The sequence below is a fragment of the Fukomys damarensis genome, unplaced genomic scaffold (genome assembly GCF_012274545.1).
Source record: "Fukomys damarensis isolate Sample0158 unplaced genomic scaffold, DMR_v1.0_HiC HiC_scaffold_37, whole genome shotgun sequence".
Lineage (NCBI taxonomy): Eukaryota > Metazoa > Chordata > Mammalia > Rodentia > Bathyergidae > Fukomys > Fukomys damarensis.
The window spans coordinates 50290070-50304149 of record NW_022900949.1 but is presented as its reverse complement, the minus strand read 5'-3'; positions in this window follow the sequence as shown (position 1 = coordinate 50304149).

Here is a 14080-nt window from a genome sequence, read left to right as displayed (position 1 = left end):
ACACTATTTGGCCTCAACTTCTCTGAGGCTTAATTTCTTCCTGTGTGAAATGGAAATATCATGAGTGTTATGGTTTATAGCTAAGTGTCTCCCAAAAGCCTCATGGGCAGGGCTTTTAAAAGGTGATTGGACTATGGGGCAATATAACTGGCTTGCTGTTAGGAGGCAGGTTCTGGTGGGAAGAGGCAGGTCACTGGGGCCATAACCTGGTAGGGTATGTCTTCCTCCTTGTTCCTTTCTTTGCACTCTGCTTCCCTGTCATCAGGACATGTGTTGCTTTTCCTCCACTGTGCCTCTCTGCCATACCAACCTTCCTTAGAGCTAGCAACTGTGCACTGTGTGAGCCAAAATGAACCTCTCCTCCCTTAATGTGTCGGGTGCTGAATCCCAGGAATGAAAAAAGTGGCTAAGACAATGAGAGTGTGAAATAATGCTTCACACCATCCCCCAGAACTCCAAGGAGCTGAGCTATGTGGATGCCTACATCAACACCCTGGGCCTCCGCACTACCACCACCACACCTGCCTCTGGCCTCTGGGCTGTGCTGGTACCTGGATCCACACCACAGAGTCACAGGGCCACAGGGACATCATAAATGCCATCGTTCTGTGCTCTAGAAGATAGAGAAGAAGTGAATGACACAGAGAGGGCCTCTCTGAGGCTCCTTGATGAAAATTGAAGCCCACTGGAAAAGTGAAAAAATCTCTGCAATAAAGGCCCACCAGACCACAGTAGTTGGTAAGTTGGGATCAACACTTCCCATTAGAAGCTGGACTATCTTCAGGGGAAGGGCAGCTGAAACCTGCAGTAGAAGCTTGGAGAGTTCAATCCAGCAGCAGGTCAGGAAGCTCAACTAGGGCCTTGCAGCCAGAAATCAGCCTGAATCTCATTGTTTGTTTGATTTTGGTACCAGGGATCAGATTGGATCAACTGAATCTCAGCTGGCTGGCTGAGACTAACTGACTTAGATCTGCACCCTGCTGCACATGTTGTCTATTTTAACAGCACAGACATACCCTAAGGAGGCCCCCCTTTTTTTAATATATACTTTTTCAGTTATTTTTCTTTAATTTTTTTATTTTTTTCAAATTTAGTTTTTCTTTTTTATTTTTTTCTCTCTCTCCTTCCCCCTCTCTCTCCCCCCCGACACACCTTGTTCTTCATTTCTCTTCCTTTTTGTTCCTGTTCTTATCTTATTTGGATTTATTTTTTTCTTTATTTTTCTTTTCTTCTCTCAAGACCCTTCTCTCAAAGGTCATTAGTTTTATAGGAAATTGAATACAGTCTCTAGCTTCCCTATGGCTGTTAGTTTGTTCTGTTCTTGTCTATTCTTTCATTCTGACTTTTCCTCTTGTCTTCAACAGTTTCCCAGAGTTTTCCTGATCTTCCTGTGTCCTCTGGCCTCACTTCTAATCTTTCCCTATCCTTCTACCTATTTATCCCTCCCTCCCCAACTCCTTCTAAATCCTTATCCCAAAGGGTAAAGTTGCTATATTGAAGAATTTATTCACTATAAACATATTTTGGGCTGGTGTTCAATTTTTAATTCACATGGTTAAAAGTGATAGATTAATAGCTACCACAAATTGTCATTCTCTAAGCTGTGCTTGATGTTATTGTTGTTGCTAATTGTAGCTCTTGTGCTAAGGTGTTGTGATTGACCTAATGAGTTGTCCTTCCTGTTCTACTGAAAATGAGATTGCCTGAAAGGAGGGCAGGGACAAGAGGAAGAAATGAGAACCAAGACCTGTCATGTAAAGGTACAAGATCCCAATGATGAATGTAACTGTACTGTATACCTAAAATGTACCAATAAACTCAATGAGAGAAAAAAAATTTTTTTTAATAAAATGAGATTGCCTAAGAGTCATTAGAGACTCAAAACCTAGAGACCAGCTATATCTGGAAGACTACTAGGAGAAGCAATCAGCCCATAAGGGTTATAAATAGAAGCAACAAAGATACTTACAATAAGCAATATTGAAGTATCAACTCAGGAATTAAACCAAGGACAGTACCATCAACAAAAATAGAACTGAGAAGATACCTAAGCAAGGCTCAAACCCAGACTTCCAGATCACCAAAGGCAAACTTGGGGAAACAGGTGGAAAAATCTGATAAACAACCACCTGGATACCCTGAACTGATACCATAGGGAGTAACAAAACAGATGAATGAGGCTCTAGAAAAATTCAAAGCAGAAATAATTTCCCAGATTACTACAGAGATGGTGAGCAGAATGAAACATATGACTACAGACTCTAGAATGGAAACAAATAAAAAATTAGGTGAGCTCAGGACCATGATGGAAGCCATGAATGCCCAATATAGGAAAGAAATGGAAACCATGAAACAGATTCAAACAGATATTCAGGATATTAAAAACTCAACTGAAAGTGTTCACAGCAGAATGAGCCAATGTGAAGACAGAATATCAGATATAGAAGACAGGATTGTAGTTAGTGACCATGAAAAAAGAGATCTCTCAAAAATTGTAAGGGACCATGAGAAATTGATCCATCAGCTCCTAGATGATTCAAGGAAAAATAACATAAGACTAATAGGAGTCTGTGAAAAAGGAGGAGAAAACACAGATAACTTTTTTTTTTAAACTTTTTACAGAATTAATAACAAAAATCTTCCCAATGAGAGCAAAAGAATTTGACTTACAGATAAGTGAGGCATATAGGACTCCAACTAGCCATGCTCAAAAAAAAAAAAAAAAAAACTACACATATGGGCTGGGGATTTAGCTTAGTGGTTCTGGTACCTACCTTGCAAGTGTAAGTACCTGAGTTCAATCCCTAGTACCAAAAAAAAAAATCTACACATAGACTTATAATAGTCAAGATCCCAGAAACCCAACAGAAGAAAAAAAAATATGACAAGCAGTTAGAGAAAAGAAACAAGTCACATACAAAGGAAAGCCCATCAGAATTACAGCAGACTTTTCAATACAAACTCTCAGGTCAAGGAGATCCTGGAGTGAGGTATTTCAGGCCCTAAAAGAAAACAACCTCCTTGAGAGAATGAAAAGATGAAAATAAAGTGTTTGTAGATGGGGACGGGAGGAGGGGGTGAAGGGAGGGCAGAGGTAAGGGGAAAAAAATGAGAATCAAGACTTGTCATGTAGAGGTACAAGATCCCAACAATAAATGTAACTGTACTGTATCCCTAAAATGTACCAATAAACTCAATTAAAGCTGAAAAAAAAAAAAAAGAAAACAATCTCCAACCTAGATTGATGTGCCCTGCAACACTGTCTTTCCAAATTGATCGGGAATAAAATACTTTCATGACAAAGAACACCTGAAAAACTTTATAAATACCAAACCAGCACTCCATGCAATTCTAAACAATATCCTAGAAAAATACAATGAATGTCACAACACCTTGAGGCCCAACAGAGAAAAGCCATCAGGCAAGGCAAGAAATTAAAGGGAGAGAAGGAAAAATATAACAGCCAACAACAGAAAAATAACATGACAATGATAAGTCAATACATATCAGTTATAACCATCAATTCACCAATCCAAAGAAGTCAAATGGCAGAATGGATTAAGAAACAAAATTAAACAATATGTTATATACAAGAAACACACCCAATTCAAAAAGAAATTCATAGATTGAAAGTAAAAGGATGGAAAACAGTTCTCCATGCTACAGAAAAAAGCAGGGTAGCTATCTTATCTGCAAACAAAGTAGATTTCAAACCAAAACTCATTAAGAAAGACAAACAAGGTCATTACATCATTGCAAAGGGAACAATACACAGGAATAGATGACAGTCATAAATATATATGCACCAAATGTCCCCAACTATACAAAACAAATATTAGTGGACATGAAAAAAAACAAATAAGCACTAGTACAATTATAGTAGGGGACCCCAATACCCCCACTGTCTCAAATAGACAGGTCATCTAGACAAAAAATCAACAATGAAACATTAGAACTGAACCAGGCCTTTGAACAAATAGACTTAATAGATGTCTACAGAGTGTTCCACTCCACAAAATCAGAATATGCATTCTTTTCAGCTGCACATGAGTTATTCTCCAAAATAGACCACATGCTAGCTCATAGAATATGCTTAAGTAAATGCAAACAAAATGAAGTTATCCCATGTATATTATCAGACCATAGTGCAATTAAGCTCGAGATCAATAGAATAAGAAACTGCAAGAACTCCACAAACACATGGAAATTGAATAACACTCTTCTGAATAACCAATGGGTCATAGAGGATATTAAAGAAGAAATTAGACAATTTCTACAATTAAACGATAATGCCAATACAACATACAGGAATCTATGGGACATGATTAAGCAGTTCTGTGAAGGAAATTTATAGCAGTGAATGCCCATACTAGGAAAATAGAGCAGCTCAAATAAACAACGTAATGCTAAACCTCAGCTGCTAGAAAGAGAAGAACAAGAAAGACAAGCCCAAAGCTTGTACAAGGGAGAAAACTATAAAGATCAGAGCAGAAATCAATGTAAAGGAAACTAAAAGAATGATACAAAAAAATCAATGAATCAAAGAGATGATTTTTTGAAATAATAAATAAAATCAATAAACCCTTAGCCAACCTCATCAAAAGACGAAGGAAAAGGCTCAAATCCATGCAATTAGGTATGAAAAAGGTGATGTCACAACAGATCCAGCAGAAATCCAGAAGAGTATTAATACCTACTTTAAGAACCTGCACTCTGATAAAATGGAAAACACAGAAGAAATGGACAGATTCCTAGATACGTATGAATTAGCAAAGTTGAACAAAGAAGACATAAAAATTCTAAACACCCCAATTATAATCAGTGAAATTGAAAATGTAATTAAAAATTTACCAACAAAGAAAATCCCAGTTCCTGATGGCTTCACTGCTGAATTCTATGAGACATTTAGAGAAGAACTATTGCCATTTCTCTTCAAACTCTTTGCTGAAATTTAAAGGGAAGCAGTACTTCCAAATTCATTTCTGGAAGCAAGTGTTAGTTTGATTCCAAAGGCAGAGAAAGACCCAACCAAAAAAGAGAACAACAGGCCAAACTCCCTAATGAACATAGATGTAAAAATCCTCAATAAGATACTGGCAAACATCACATACTTATTTTTATTATATTTTTATAAGCATAATGATAGAATTTAACACCAATACATATGTAATATTCTTCCCAAACAAATGACTATGGATTAAATCAAGCATGTAATTTAGAGAAATCATAAGATTGCCAGAGAAACTACCAATATGCCAAATGTGCAAAATCCTACCACATTCATGACCATGTTTCTCATTTAATAGTGAACACATATGTGTAAAAACATACCCCCCACACATATACACAATGCATATTTTCTACAATACAATATATACTTTGGTATAATAAAACAGTGTAGTGATGTGTGGAATGTTGGTGATTTGTGTGATTTGAGAAAAAAGAAATATCTTTGACAGAGTTGGAGAATTTGTAATATGTACCAGATACTAAATGACATTAATGATTTATTATCCATTTATTTAAGTATAGTTATGATAAAATTTACTTAAACATTATTATTCATTATCAGTAGAAAATAGGTACAAAGATATATTGATAACATAACAAAATTTGTCTTAGCAAATTTCCAACCAAACAAGCTCTAATGACAAAAAAGGAAGTTCATAGAAAGCAGAGATGAAAGAGGAAAATGACAAATCGAGCTTAATACTTTTCATACTACTCATATATACAAATTTCATAAATTCTCAAATAAAAAAGCAAAGAAAATGAGAACCAAAATAACTCATCAACTTGGTAGACCAACATATATACAAGGATTAATGTGTTGATAACTTTTAAAAATATAAAATGTAAAGCCTGAGATTTAGCTCAGTAGTGCTGCATCTGCCTAGCCAGAACAATGTGCTGAGTTTAATCCCTAGCACCGGGGAAGAAAAAGAAAAAAGAAAAAAAAGAAGAAAAGAGAAAAGAAGCATATGTACTTTCTAACGTACTCAATAGATTAAAAATAAATTATTTATTATCTCTTCCTCTTGAATTGTTCCCTTCACAAGGATGTAGTGACCTTCTTTGTCTCTCTCAATTAGTTTAGGTTTGTAACTTACTTTGTGAAAGATTGCTACCCCTGCTTTTTTCTGGGCTCCTGTTACATGAAGAAGTTTTCTGTCCTTTCACTTTCAGTCTATGGGCTTCTTTTTGTACTAGATGTGTCTTGTATAAAACATATTATTGGATTTTCCTTCTTAATCCATTCTGCTGGTGTATTTCTCTTCATTGGTGAATTGAGGCCATTGATATTGATGGTTGTAACTGATATGTACTAACTTATTATTGTCATTTTTTTCACCTTCTCCTTTTAGTTTCTTAGCTTGCCTATTTGATTCACTCTGTTGGGCCTCATTTTGTTGTTACCATCATTGTCTTTTTCTAGGATATTGTTTAGAATTCCTTGTAGTGCTGGTTTGGTATTCATGTAGTTTCTCAGGTGTTCTTTTTCATGGAAGTATCTTATTTCCCCATCCATTTTGAAAGTTTTGCAGGATACATCAGTCTAGGTTGGAGGTTGTTTTCTTTTAGTACTTGAAATGTCTCATTCCAGGCTCTCCTTAACCTAAGTGTTTGTATTGAAAAGTCTGCTGTGATTCTGATGGGCTTTCCTTTACATGTAATTTGTTTCTTATTCTTACTGCTTGTAGTATTTTGTGCTTCCATTGGGTTTCTGGGATCTTGATTATTATATGTCTTGGTGTAGATTTTTTTTGATCACGGCTAGTTGGAGTCCTATATGCCTCACTTATCTGTATGTCAAATTCTTCCCACTGTTTGTGAAGTTTTCTATAATTAATTCTATAAACAGCTTTTTTAAGACATTTGCATTTTCTCCTGCTACTTCTTGAATTCCTATCCATCTTATGTTATTCTTCTTTGTATTGTCTAAGAGTTGTTGGATCAATTTCTCATGATCCCCTACTGTTTTTAAGAGACCTCTCTTTCCACGGTCACTGACTGCAATTTTACCTTCTATATCTGAGACTCTATCTTCGGACTTTTTTATTATTTTGTGAACACTCTCAATGGAGTTTTTAATCTCCTGGATATCTGTTTGAATCTGTCCTATGGATTCCATTTCTTTCTTGTATTGGGCATTTATTGTTTCCAATTCTTTCTTATGCTGGGCATTCATGGCTTCTATCGTGGTCCTGAGCTCATCTATTTTCCTCTCAGTTTCTGTTCTAGAGTCTCAAATTATAACTTTCATTTTGCTCATCATCTCTATGATTATCTGGGAAATTACTTTTATTTAAATTTCTCTAGAGCCTGATTGACCAGTTTTGTTACTTTGCTTTGAGTTCAGGGTGTCCTGATGGTTCACTGTCAGACTTTTCATCCTCATTTGCCACACTGTTTGCCATTGGTGAACTGGAAGTCTGTCCCTGTATCTTTGCTTAAGCGTTTTCTCATTTTTACTATTGTTGTTGGGTTGTCCTTAGTTTAACCTTTAGGCTATTACTTAAATCTTCCTATATAGTTGGGCTTCAACCCATGAGTCTCTAATGACTCACAGACATTCTCATTTTCATAATACCAAAGAAAACAGCTCATTGAATCAATCACAATCCTTTATCCTAATTGATACAATCAGCACCACAATACGATGAAGCACAATTTGCAAATTGACCACTTGTGGTAGTCATTAGTCTATCATCTTCAAACCATGTGAATTAAATTAAAATCAAGAAGCAATCCAAAATATATTTACAGGGAATAAACTTTTCAATAAGAATATTTACCATTTAGAATGAAGGTTTAAGACAGAGTTAAGATGGGAGGAGTAGATAAGTAAAAGATATAGAGAAGGTTTCATATGAAGCCAGAAGATGTAGAATGACCAGACAATCATCAGGAAACTGTTAAATTCAAAAGGAACAAACAAAATAGAAGTATAATATAACTCTTGAGTGAGGTAGAATGACATAAGAAAAGAACATAAAGAGAAAAAAAATAATAAAAGAAGAAATCTGAGTTAGGACAAGAGCAGAAACAGAAAGGGAGATGAAGGACAATATAGTGGAGCAAGAGACTGAGTTGGTGAAAGACAGAAAAAAAAGAAAAAAAATGAGTTTGAAGGGCCTCTTTCAGACTATATCATGCTGTCATAATATAAAATATGCACTGCCATGTGCAGAGCCAAGTCCCCTGATCTCAGCTAGCTGGTGGCAGAACCCCACAACGCAGACTGACCTTGGGCTGCAAGGCCCTGATTGAGTTCCCCAACCTCCTGAAGGGTTGAACTCCACTCAGTTCTACTATAGGTTTCCCCCATCCCTTCTTTAAAGATGTTCAAAGTTGGAAGTGCAGGAAAATACTCTTTATGACCACCTCTGCCTCTACAGAGTAGGTCCAAAGACTGGCACAATCAGGTCTGAAAGCGCGAGGGGGTGGGGTTCAAGGGAGCTCATGCGGCTACCTTTCTGGCGCAGAAGATGGCGGCAGTAGCGGAAGCGGTGCCCGAAGGGGAGGGCCTGGCCGAGCAGGCCCTCTGGTGCTGTAGATGGGCTGAACGTAGCGGGCAGGGGAGGGGGCGCCGAGCAGGCACTCTGACGCCTGAGATGGCAGGAACGCGCCTGCAGGGGAGGGCGTGGCCAAGCAGGCCCTCTGACCCTGAAGATGGCGGAATGCAGGGGAAAAATCTGGTCTTAAAAATGTGAATCCTTTTAGTTGCTTTTGGATTTCAAATATAAGCATATTTTTTTTCTGTGGGAACTTTTGTTAGAAAATATAAGTGGTACAATCCACAAGCATATGATATTTATCAATTAATAAAACCAAGGCATTTATAAATCATAAAATTTTGAGGACAGTTTCTCAACCATAATATGTAACTTTATTTTATTTGTAATTACATTATTTCAAAAATATTATATGAAAGAAAATGAGAAAGAACATATAATGTTTGAAGATCATATCAAAATAATAACGTATTTCGATTATCAGTCTGTGTTGCATAAATTTTTATTTCATATCCTTTTTTGCTGTTATATATATGTATATTTGAAATTTTTATTTAGTGTCTTCATTTCTTGTTGTCATGTATGTTTGCAATCTTTAATTAAAAAAAAAGACACTGGCAAACAGAATACAGAAGATCATCAAGAAGATCACCCACCCTAGCCAAGTTGGATTTATCTCAGGGATGCAAGAATGGCTCAACATAAATAAATCAATAAATGTAACACACTGTATTAACAGAGCCAAGGACAAAAACCATATGATCATCTCAATAGATGCATAAAAAAGCATTCAACAATATCCAACACCCACTTATGATAAAAACCTTACAGAAAATTGGAATAGATGCTCTTTATCTCAACCTGATAAAGGCTATATATGAAAAAACAACAGGCAACATCATACAAAATGGTCAAAGCTGAAAACCTGAAGGATAGAATCAGGAACAAGACAAGGATGTCCACTGTCACCACTCCTGTTCAATATAGTTCTGGAAATATTAGCCACAGAAATTAGACAAGAGAAAGAAACAAAAGCAATAAAGATAGGAAAAGAAAAAGTGAAACTGTCATTACTTGCTAATGACATGATACTTTACAAAGAAGACCCAAAAGCTCCACCAAGACTTCTAGATGCAATTGACAGATTCAGTAGAGTAGCAGGATATCAGGTCAACACTCAAAATTCCTTCTTGTACACAAATAACAGACTCACTGAGAAAGAAATTAGGTAAATAATCCCTTTCACAAGGGCATCCAAAAAAATGAAACATCTAGGAATCAATCTAATGAAGGAGACAAAAGACCTCTACATTGAGAATTACAACACTCTGAAAAAAGAGATTGAAGAGCATATCAGAAAATGGAAAGACATCACTTGCTCCTGGGTAAGAAGAACCAATATAGTAAAAATGCCCATACTTCCAAAATTGTTATACAGATGCAAGGTGATCCCAATTGAAATCCCAATAGTGTATTTCACAGAACTAGAGAAAACAATCCAAAAATTCATTTGGAACCAGAAGAGACCTAGAATAGCAAAATCCATTCTAGGCAACAGAGACATGAGAGAGGGTATCACAATCCCCATCTTGAAACTATACTACAAAGATACTGTGATAAAAACAGCATGGTACTGGCAAAGAAACAGACCTGAGGATCAGTGGAATAGATTAGAAGACATAGAAACAACTCCAGACATACTCAGCTACCTCATCTTTGATAAAGAAGCCAACCATCCTCACTGGAAGAAAGATAGCTTCTTTGATGAATGGTGTAGAAAACCAGGCATGCCTATAATCCCAGCACTTGGGAGGATGAGGCAGGAAGATCATTATGAGTTTGAGACCAGCCTGGGCTACATAGTGAGTTCCAGGTCAGTCCCAACTACATAGTGAGACCCTGTCTCAAAAAACCAAAAAAAATTTTTTTAATAAATAAAAACAAGTGGTGTTGGAAAAACTGAATTTCAACCTGCTGAAGATTAAAACTAGACCTTTATCTTTCACCATGCACTAAACTAAAATCCAAGTGGATTAAAGATCTAGCTATTAACACAGAAACACTAGGCTTGCTAGTCTTCAAGTAGAACTCTTGAAGACATTGGCATAGCAAAAGGCTTTACAAACAAATCCTCAGTAGCACAGGAACTAGCACAAAGAATCAACAATTGGGATTGCATCTTTTTTAAAAGCTTCTGCACTGCAAGAGAAATCACCAACAGAACTAAGAGGGATAATAATGTGGGATAACATTTTTACCAGCTGTTCCTCAGACAAAGGTCTACTAGCTAGAATATATAAAGAACTCAAAAATTTCAGACCCCTCCCCAATATAAAGACCCAATTAAAAAATGAGCATCTGAAATGAACAGGCATTTCTCAGACAAAGAAGTAAAAGCAGCAAATAAATATATGAAAAAATGTTCAACATCACTGGTCATTCAAGAGATGCAGATGAGAACAACACTGATATTCTACCTCACCCCACAAAGAATCACTGCTATCAAGAAATCAACCAATAACAATTTGCTGGAAGGGTTGTGGGAAGAAAGGAAGCCTTCTCTGTTGATAGGAGTGCAGACTGGTGCAACCACTATGGAAATCAATATGGAGATACCTCAAACAACTAGGATTAGAGGTCCCATTTGATCCAGCTATTCCTTGTTGGGTATCTTCCCAAAAGAATTAAAAGAATCATACCACAGTGATATATGCTTGTTTATAGCAGCACAGTTTGTAATAGCTAAAGCTTGGAAAGAGCCCATTTGCCCATCAACTGGAGACTGGATAAAGAAGTTGTGGGTTTTTTATAAAATGGAGTATTACTCATCCATAAAGAATAAGAAACTAAAGAAATTTATAACTAAATGGAGGCACATTAAGGATATACTCTTAAATGAAATAAATAGGACACACAAGTGTAAATACCAAATAGTTTCCCTGGTATGAGAAGCTAAAAGTGTAAATAAGGATCAGAATGTATAATTGATAATGTGAAATAGGAAGAAAAGGTCTAAATGGGGTAGGGAAGTGGGAGGGGTAGGGGAAAGGAAAAAATGGCAACAAAGTCTTTCTAGACAGGGAGAGGTGGAGGGTTTGAAGGGAAGGCAGGAGAATGCGGAAAAAATAAGAACTCAGACACGCTTGTAAAGGTACAAGTTCCCAATGATTAATGTAACTGTATTGTATACCTAAAATGTGCCAATAAACTTAATGAAAAAAAAAGGCAGCTGCCATGTGGTTAGTGACCTTTGAAGAGGATTATGTGGGGAAGAACAGAGGGCAACTTCCAACTTCCAACCAGAAGGATACTGAGACCCTCAGTCTGGTAGCCTTCTGACTGCGGCTAATGACCATATGAGCTTTGAAGCAGATCTTTCCCCAGCTGAGCCTGAGATGAGAATTCAGTCCAAATGCTTTGAATTCAGCTTTGCAAAAGACCCAGTTCAACCATGACTAGACTTCTGTCCCACAGAAACCATGAAATAATAAAGCCTTTAAGTTTGTGTCAGTACTGTCAGGCAGCAATCAAAAATTGATACAAGGCCTGGGGATTTAGCTCAGTGACACCATGCCTGCCTCACAACTGCAAGGTCCTGAGTTCGATCCCTGGTACCAAAAACAAAAACAAAAAGCTGATACAAATTAGGAGTCTGGAAAAAAGGCTATCTGTCACTCCCAGGTAAGACTCACAGCAGGGTAAATGAGGTCCTCATTGCTTCACAAACCCCAATATGGTCCCAATTCAGTGAAGGAAAAACAATGGCTGGGTGTTTACATAAACAGGACCTGGCATCACTTCTCCTGAGTCTTCTTCAGCCCTTTCAAGACTCAAGAATGCAACCAAGGCACTCAAGGATATGGATGAAGGACAACAGACAAAGAGGGGTTCTGTGGGCCAAGACAAGGAAGACACAGACCAATAGCACAGACCTCTCAGCAGATGCCAGTAGGATGGATGCCATAAACAAACTAGAGGGAGAATTTTCACATCTCATATTCCACAGTGGATTTGCTGTGACCAGAGACCAGGCACTGACCATGAACCTGGGGCATCTACAACTCCTTGGACTTGATGCTACTTCAGGGAAACAGTGGAATCTGAGGGGAGGATACTGAAGAAATGTGTTCAGACTAGAAATGACTATAGAGGAGGACAAGTAAACCACCTGATACCAAAGGCTGCTGAATACTAGAGTAGCAGGAAATGCAGGTATCTTGGGTTATGAGGTATCAATGATGACTTCCTGGAGGAAGTGACACGAGCTGGGTTTGGAAGTGTGAAGGGTCAAATATGTCACTCAGCAGTAGAGCACTTTCTGAGTTTACTTTTTAAAGTTCTAAGATCTTCATTCCTACACTCTGAAAAAAAAAGTTTTCACACAGGCACTGTTGTCTATTGGGGTCCTACATGGGGATGGAGGACATGAGCTAATTGAACTATGTCTGAATTGACCTTATTTTCCTTCTAATCTCCTAAATCTCTTCCATTATAGATTTCTTTCACATGCATAGTTTCAAGAGTCAAATCATTTTCTAAGACTGGTACGAAAAACAGCAGCTGAACTTGCTGCTCCACTTTTCACCATGCTTAGGAAACCAACTTTGCCCTGTAAGAGATGTTTCAGATTTTTTCATTCCCATCTATAAATAACATCTCATACTGCTACTTCTCAATTTTGCAGTTGCACAATCCACTGGCTTCCCAATGTGGAAGATGGGGCTCTTTCAACACTCCTCTCTCCTCACCCACCACACATGCCTACTCCCTACTGTCATTTTCCCAGTAGTGCTCACTCACAATTTTACTTAAATTCAATATATTTTTTATTTATATTATAATAATCATGTAAATACTATTCACAACTTATTTATTAGTTTTATAAACTCTGAGGTATGATCAAAAATATGGCTAATGTTTAAATACAAATTTAAAACTTAGACCAGCATGGTGGTGCATGCCTGTAACCCCAGCACTGAGGCTGAGACAGAAAGATCCCCAGGAGTTTGAGGCCTGGGCTACATAGTGAGTTTAAGGCCAGCTTGAACTACATATGACCCTGTCTCACAAAACAAAACAAAAAAAATGCTTTAATTGTTACAGTAAAAGATATATTGCCATTAATCTCCCAGAGTACTCCTTCTTGCTTCAAACACACTCCATTATTCCTTTTTTTTCTTTTTATTTAGGTTATTGGTACAATCTAGGTATACAATACAATTACATTCATCATTGGGATTCTGTACCTTTACATAATAGGTCTTGATTCTCATTTCTCCCCTTGTCCCTGCCCTCCCTTCACCCCCTCCTCCTCTCCCCATTTACAAACACTTTATTTCCATTTTTTCAGTTTCTCATATTTTTTTCCTCTCCCTTATTCCTTACACCTTTAGCCCTTTACTTCCTATTTCACATTATTAATTATCTCATTAGGATCTTGTGTACTATTACAGTTTTTCACACCAAAGAAACTATTCGGTATTTCAGTTAAAGAAATCTCTGTATGAACATTAAAAATAGGGAATCCTAATACAAAACTAAAAAGGAAAGTAAAAGAGAAAAGG